This window comes from Crocuta crocuta, unplaced genomic scaffold (genome assembly GCF_008692635.1).
Source record: "Crocuta crocuta isolate KB4526 unplaced genomic scaffold, BGI_CrCroc_1.0 scaffold288, whole genome shotgun sequence".
NCBI classification, from domain to species: domain Eukaryota; kingdom Metazoa; phylum Chordata; class Mammalia; order Carnivora; family Hyaenidae; genus Crocuta; species Crocuta crocuta.
In genome coordinates, this window is record NW_027532607.1 from 5,883,482 (window position 1) to 5,890,597 (window position 7,116).

General features: G+C 50.1%; 2 protein-coding genes across 4 annotated transcripts in view; one reads left to right on the top strand and one right to left on the bottom strand.

Moving 5' to 3' along the window:
* SLC16A6 (solute carrier family 16 member 6) overlaps positions 1-863 on the bottom strand; it is a 22,373-nt gene extending 21,510 nt beyond the window's left edge. Inside the window, exon 1 of the mRNA XM_077780365.1 lies at positions 844-863. The gene's annotated coding sequence lies outside the window, so the exon portion shown is untranslated. The remainder of the gene's footprint in view (positions 1-843) is intronic.
* The window catches only part of ARSG (arylsulfatase G), an 86,100-nt gene continuing 79,426 nt past the window's right edge, over positions 443-7,116 (top strand). For 2 of the 3 annotated variants that reach the window (XM_077780432.1, XM_077780434.1), the window contains exons 1-2: positions 443-631; positions 2,134-2,253. The gene's annotated coding sequence lies outside the window, so the exon portion shown is untranslated. The remainder of the gene's footprint in view (positions 632-2,133; positions 2,254-7,116) is intronic. The other variant, XM_077780433.1, reaches the window with a different exon arrangement.

The window sequence follows — 7,116 nt, forward strand, 5'->3', positions numbered from 1 at the left end:
CACGAGGAGGTGAGCGGGCGCCCCCCGCTCGCTCGACGGCCTGAAGCCCCGACTCCGGGACGGGGGTGCACTCCAAACCAAGCCTGCCTCTAGCTGTTCCCCGGACCCCAACTGCCAGGGCCACAGACATTCAACTCTCAGCTGCCCGCACTGGTTTAAGAGCGCGTCATCCCGGTGGCCTTGGGTATTCCCAACTGTCAGAGAATATTTTTCAGAATAACCTCTCCAAAATGTTAAGAGGTTAAGTGNCAGTTTGGGTGTGAGCCGCGCGCGCGGCGCCGCGCACCCCGAGTTCCTCCTCCAGCGCCCACTTCCCCCAATTTCGTCAACTCGCGCACGGTTCTCTTTGGGGGGGAAGGGAGGGAAGGAGGGAGTGCCGCAGTGGGCCCCCGAGAGCTAGCGGCCCGGCTGCCACGAGTGCCTAGCTTTCCGCGTTTTGCAGCGGCGGCGGCAGCACCAACGGCATCCGCGTTGCGCGAAAGGGATGTGAGCAGCCGGGCTGAGTCAGCATCCCCGGGTCGGGGCGCGCGCGCATCCTCCCTGCCAGGCGGCTGGCGACGTGCACACAGGTGCAAGGCCGCCGAGTCTGCTGGGAGACCCCGGTTCTGGCAGGGACCCGGACGTTCAGTGGGTACGTGCCCCTCATCCCGAAGACCCCCAACCCCAAGGTCACTGTAAACTCGGCAGATGATGCGCGGGAAACCAGTTACGAGCTTGTCATGGGGACAAAGCAGTGTGTATCTCAGGCATTTCGGAGTCCGCGGGGGCCGCAGCCTTGGCTTCCTGGTCTCCACCTCACCTTCCCAGGCCCAACTGGAGACCTGCTCGGAAGCAAAGGCTTACCGTCCGCATTTCCGTGCCGACTTTGGTACGGGCAGCTCCCTCCATTGGGGTTTGAGAATGTGGTTCTGATGTCAGAAACTCAAGAGAGCCTACTTTGGGGGCGCGTGCACTCGGGGGCGCCACCGCGAGGAGTCAGGGATTTGGGTGTTAATAAAAATCCCTTAGCAGTCGGTGCCCGATTTATCTCCTGATTTGGGGATAGGGTCTACTGCATTAAATGCCATTCTGTACGGTTACAGAAAGGGAAACCCCTGACCTTGTGGGAAGATAGCATAAGTGCTTGGAGCGTCAATTTCCAAAATCTATAAAACGGGGTCGATAGTGGTATTCGCAGGACTGAGGAGTTTAATTTATGATTCCCATAAAGTGTGGATCAAAGTGACTGGCCCCTGGTGAGCCCATGATTGTTACTGTTTACGGCTTAGCAAGTCTGATTGCGGACTCCAGTGTACCAAGCGATCCGTTTTTCGAGTTGTTCAAAGGATCCACACGTGATGATGTTTAAAAGCTGATTTTAATCATTAAAATGAACATTTTAATCACTAAACTGTAATGTCCTTACAGTGTATTAGGTAGGACCTGTCACTGTTCTTAGTATGGAATTGTCATTTTCAACAGGGCAGAGCATTTACTGATTGGGTCTTGGGGAGCTATGGAGGGAGCCCATTATTTATAACCGAGGGGTTCTGATTAAGTCCAGAAAGCTCCTGGTGCTTCGGTTTCTTGAGTTAAAAAATTAGGCAGTGGGATTCTCTCTCTCTCTCTCTCTCTGTCTGTCCCTCCCCTGCTTGCTCTGAGAGAGAGAGAGAGTGGGGGGAGGGACAGAGAGAGGGAGAGAGAGAATCCTAAGGAGGCTCCACACTGATAGTGCATAGCCCGATGCAGGCTCGAACTCGTGAACCATGAGATCATGACCTGAGCCAAAGTCAGACACTGAACCAACTGGGCCACCAGGTGCCCCTCAAAATAAAGAACATTTAAAAATTAGGTTAAAACATTAGGCAAATCATACCAAAAGGGCTAGTTATGAAGGAATGATTGAGAAACTCACATCTGAGTGTTTGACCAGAGTAAATGCACCGACTGTTGGAGAGGCGTAACTGTAATGATAACAGTAACAACCGCGGTAATACATTACTGTTATTTTACTAGTATTAGTTAGACCTGTTACTAATTTTTTTTAGCACGTTTGCTTTGTCCCCAGCACTGTATTAAGCGCCATACATGGGATCTGACTTTAACCCATCAGTAACACTCTGCAGTTGACCCTTAACTATCCCCATTTTACAGGTGAGAAAAGTTGAGGCACACAGCACTGGAGGGACTCACCCGAGGGTTCACAACATCTACAGGCGCACGCTGGCCCATTTCTGCAGCCATAGCTCATCCGAAGATATTTGCCACCTGCATGTGGGTAACCGAGAAGGGGAGCTGGACACCCAGTCAATGTCCAGTCTTGCCGGGCACAAAGCAGTGACTTTTGCATGCCCTGGTTAGAGGCTGGCTTCACCTTGTTTCCTGTCCTAGTGAGACCAAGCGTGAAAACCCTTGCTTTCTTTTTCCCCCCACTCTTCCAGGGANCCCCGCAAACTTCCCTGTAGGAATTCCAGGTAGATGTGTTGGGTTTATTAATGGTTTGAAGGGAAGGCAGGGATGGGAATGTGCGCTCCTGAGGGGATTTGAAGATTTGCCAAGGGGCCCGAGGCCCGGATAGTTTTCCTGCCATCAGCGTTCAGAACATGAGCTCTTTCCTAAAGCCCTCTTGTCTGAGAGGCCACCGAGGGGCAGGCCCGGTGCCCCATTAGTCTTGTGCGGCTGGCTTTTCCTTCATAACCAGAGCCAGGATCTCACTAGGGTGCACTGGGCGGGCTGAGGACGCCTCTGGGGTGAATATTGAAATATTCAGGGAAGACTCTCTTCAGGTCAGTATGTCACATCCCCCAGTCCATTGTATAAAGATGCTTTTGCAATAGTAATACCTTGTCCAAATGTACAATGTGTGTTGTTATAAATTATCACTTCTAGGAGTTAAGTGTGATCATCATTTGACCCAGAAGAGATTTTTTTTTTTTTTTTTTTACACTTGGGACATTTATACCTAAAGTCTGTCTTCGGAGAAATATAAGGTAATTAAGTACTTTTGAATCTATAAGTATATTGTGTTGACATGGAATGGAAATACAGTTTTGAAAAAAAGGAGAAGAGAAATGATAGAAAATTTCTGACCTCATGAGAAATTTCTCATGTTCTCATGTCATTTTTATACTTTTAAAAAGTTTACTTATTCTGAGAGAGAGAGAGAAAGAGAGACCGAGAGGATCCCAAGCAGGTCCATGCAGAACCCAACATGGGGCTCAAACTCATGAAACTGCGAGATCATGACCTGAGCCGAAATCAAGAGTCAGATACTTACTTACTCAGATACTGACTGAGCCACCAGGTGCCCCATTCAACTCGTGTAAGTTTTGAATGAATGGTGATGGTTTTCATATGACTCTGACGTTTGCATTACACCGGATACATTGAAAAAGAGTGGCTTAAAATAGTTTTACTGGAAAAGTCAACATTTACAGGTATAACTGAAACAATATCTTTGGCAACTCTGATGAAACATTGAACGGAACTTACAAACGCCCTGAGGCTGGTATGGACTGAATGTGTGTGTGCCCCCTGCGGCCCTTAAATTCCTAAAGTGAAGCCCTAATCTCCCATGCGATCGTATTTGGAGTTGGGCCTTTGGGAGGAATTCGGTTTAGACGGGGTTGTGACGTGACGGTGGGTCTTCACGGTGGGATTAGTACCCTTCCAAGAGGGAGAGAAAAAGGCCTCGTGGGGACCCGGTGAGAAGGCAGCTGTCTGCAAGCCAGGAAGAGAGCCCTCACCCCACCTTGCCGCCATCTTGATCCCAAAGTCCCAGCCGCCAGAACTAGAAAACACATTTCTAGGGTTTAAACCACCCAGTCTGCAGTACTTTGTTATGGCGGCCCGAGCTGACGGATAGCAAGGGGATTTATTGTTTTCCCAAATTCTTAGAGGGTACCCAAGCAAAAGGATTTGCAGGCCACTGAGTATGTTCTATGTGATGAAGACAAGGAAGATGTGGTCTCTGCCCTCATGGATCAAGTTCTCCCTGAGGAGATAAAGCACACCTGAAAAGTCACCGTCACGAGCCCTGAGAGGCCAGGTACGGGCTGTATAACGAAGCACAGGCGTAAGATGCACGTCGGCGTGGGCTCTGGAGCCTGACCTTGAACCTCAGCTCTGTTCTCACTAGCTGTGTCACCTTGCTGGGCAAATTACTTAACCTCTGTCAACCTCAGCCTGCTTATCTGTGAAGGGAGGGGGGAACAATATTACTACATAGGGGGGCTTGTCGTGTGGGGGGCTTAGTGCTGTGAAGCTGGGTTAACCGAGGTACCGTGTGTAAGGGGCTTAGCAGCTTAGTGCTGTGTCTGGCTCACGAGGAGTTTCCCTAACTCTTGGTGGGAGACCAGAGAGGCCTAGAACCAGGAAAGACCTTATAAGGACTGGCAAGGGGGAGGGAGGAGGAGGGGTAAGCAGCAGGAGGTGCTGGGCTTAGGGACAGGACGGTCACCTCCCCACCCATGGCCTCTGGTGATCTGACCTCCATCATGCTTGCTTACCATTCAATGCAGGGTTGATGATGTATCACTGCGTGCATCTCTTTAACTCCGGAGTGAGTTTTACTTGACTTCAACACTGATATTCATCCGTAGCCTCCTCTGTCTTGATAGTTTCTGACTCCTACAGTTTTGTCACTCTCTCAAAACTGTCTCAAGCCTGTTGTAAGAGTACCAAACCCAAAACAGAAAATCAGAATTGCCGGGGCAAAGAGATTTTCAACATCCCATCGCTTTCGGGAATAAAGCCGTGCCCTGTTAAAAAGTTGAAGACATTTGTCGGTCACAAAATCTAATCGGCTGTGTTGGAAAGTGTGTGGGACCCCTGGGCTTGGCCCCGATTATATCAGGCTTTGTCTGGGTGATTGTTGAGGGTGCCCCACCCATCACGTTGCTCAAGGCCAAGGATTAAAAACCTGCTCTCCTGCTATGTTTTGGCCTAAAGGGAGATGCTGGCTCTCCCCCCTTCTTGTCTAAACATGCATGGCCTGTCCCGCTGCTCTGGGAACTAAACACAGCAGAGTTAAGCTTTGATTTTAACCCTTCAGGAGCTGTGCATCCACTCGTTTCCAGATGGCTAGGGGGTGGGGGATGGAAGCTAGGAGGCTGCTCCAGGCTGTGTTATGGACGGGAGGCCAGGAGGGGACCCTGGCCGTGGTTGTGGTCGGTGGAGGGCTCTGACCCTCCTGAGGGGAGCCCACACGCATAGTCGGGGTCCATGGCGTGGCTGGGGACTGGGAAGGTCCATCCTACCTTCCCACAGCCATCATCTCCCCATCCAGGCAGCCTCTGCTCATTACAGCCTACGCACGAGCCCTGATGAATGCAGTTGTTTCCTGGGCCACAGAACCACACCCCAGAGAATGTGGTCCCTCCTCTCCGAGTGTTTACTGTCTAGTTCAGAAGACAGGACACACGTGTGATTGTTACCTAAAGCAGGATTTCAACAAGTGCGCTTTCATGAGGGAGGACCTCAGAGGAAGGGGAACTCAGAAAGGCCATCTGAGGTTAGGGAAGTGATGAGACAGAGCTGAGCTTTCCGGGCGGGACAGAGCAGGCTTGGCCACAGTTGGTCTTGTTAGACGCATTCATCCAGCCAGAACTGATTGAACTTCTTCTGGGCCAGGTACCATGATCGTGCAGTGCGTAAAACACAAAGATATTCCTGCCCTTATGCACCTTACGGTCTAGACTCGTGGCTTTTCTGGCTGGAGCACCAAGCCCGGGGTCTGGGGCAAATCGTTCATGTGGACGATTCTGATATTAACATGTAACTCGCACTTGCCAACTCCCAACTGGCATCCAAGGGGAGATTTCCCTCACATCCACTCTGCATTTCAGCGTGACCTCCTTCTGTTGAGACTGTCTAAAACCAGATTTGCTGGTAGGTAGGGGTGTTCCAGAGACCATGCCAACTGTCGCCAGAGTCTGCCCAGGCTCAGGGACCTGGCTCAGGTTTAGCCAAAATGGCACAGACAACCATGGGATTGTGTGACAAGGAACTGGAGTTTGGAGCTTTGAATGCACAGACCGGTAGGACTCGTCAGTTTCCCTTTGACGTTGCTTGTGACCGTGGTGTTTGTGGCTCCAGGATCTCCCAGCAGAGCGAGCTGGCAAATGGTTATGACAAAGACAGCCAATAGCTGCGGGGAGTCCGGATTTCACCATCGACACTCGGAATAGTTTTGCTTAATATTAATTTTAAAAACGCTTTGGGCTTGTATCGTACTTTTCCAGAGTGTTCTCATATTTGCTCTCTTTATCCTCAACCCAACAGAGAGACAGAATAATGATAGCCAACGCTTCTGAGCTGAGAGCAGGCCCCTGTGTTAGATTATTTCATCCTCATGTCGTGTTTGAGGTGAAAAAAGTTTACCGTGGCTCCGTTTCTCAGTAAGTGGGTAAACTGAGGCCAGGAATTTATTTTATTTTATTTTTTATTTATTTATTTGTTTTTGGTACTTACCCAAGATCACACAGCTAGGAAATGACAATGCTGAATCCTGGACGTGCATTCTTCCAGAAACAGGTCACCACGTGCCCAAAAGGCAAATTTGCCGAGTAACCCCCTCACTGGATTGAGCTTTGACTTTTCCCCTTAGTTCCTATGCCTCTTCCGTAGCCTCAGGGGTTTTCACTTAAAGCTTAGTTGGAATCTATATCAGTTGGCGTGGGCTGCAGAAAAAAACACGGCAGACTCAGGGGCTTAAACAGCAGAACTTCATTTGTCACAGTTCCAGAGGCCGGGAAGTCTTAGGTCAAGGTGCTGACCTATTGGGTCCCTGGTGAGGGCTCTCCTTCTGGCTTGCAGAAGGTCACCCTCTTGCTATGTCTTCACCTGTCAGAGAGAAAGACGAAGCTCTCTCTCTCTCTGGTCTCTTCTTAGAAGGACACTAGCCCCCTCAGGAGGGCCCCAGCCTCATGATCTCAGCCAACCCTAATCACACTGGGGGTCGGGGCTTCAACATACCGATTCTGGGAGGCAGCATTCCATCCATTACAGAATCTCATGTATTTCATTGTAGAGGCGGATCAGATAAATCTGCAAAACCACAAAAGATAGCACCTAGCATTTAGTAGAAAAGTCCCAATTCCCATGCAAAAGTGACACAGGGACAGGTGAACATTAGAG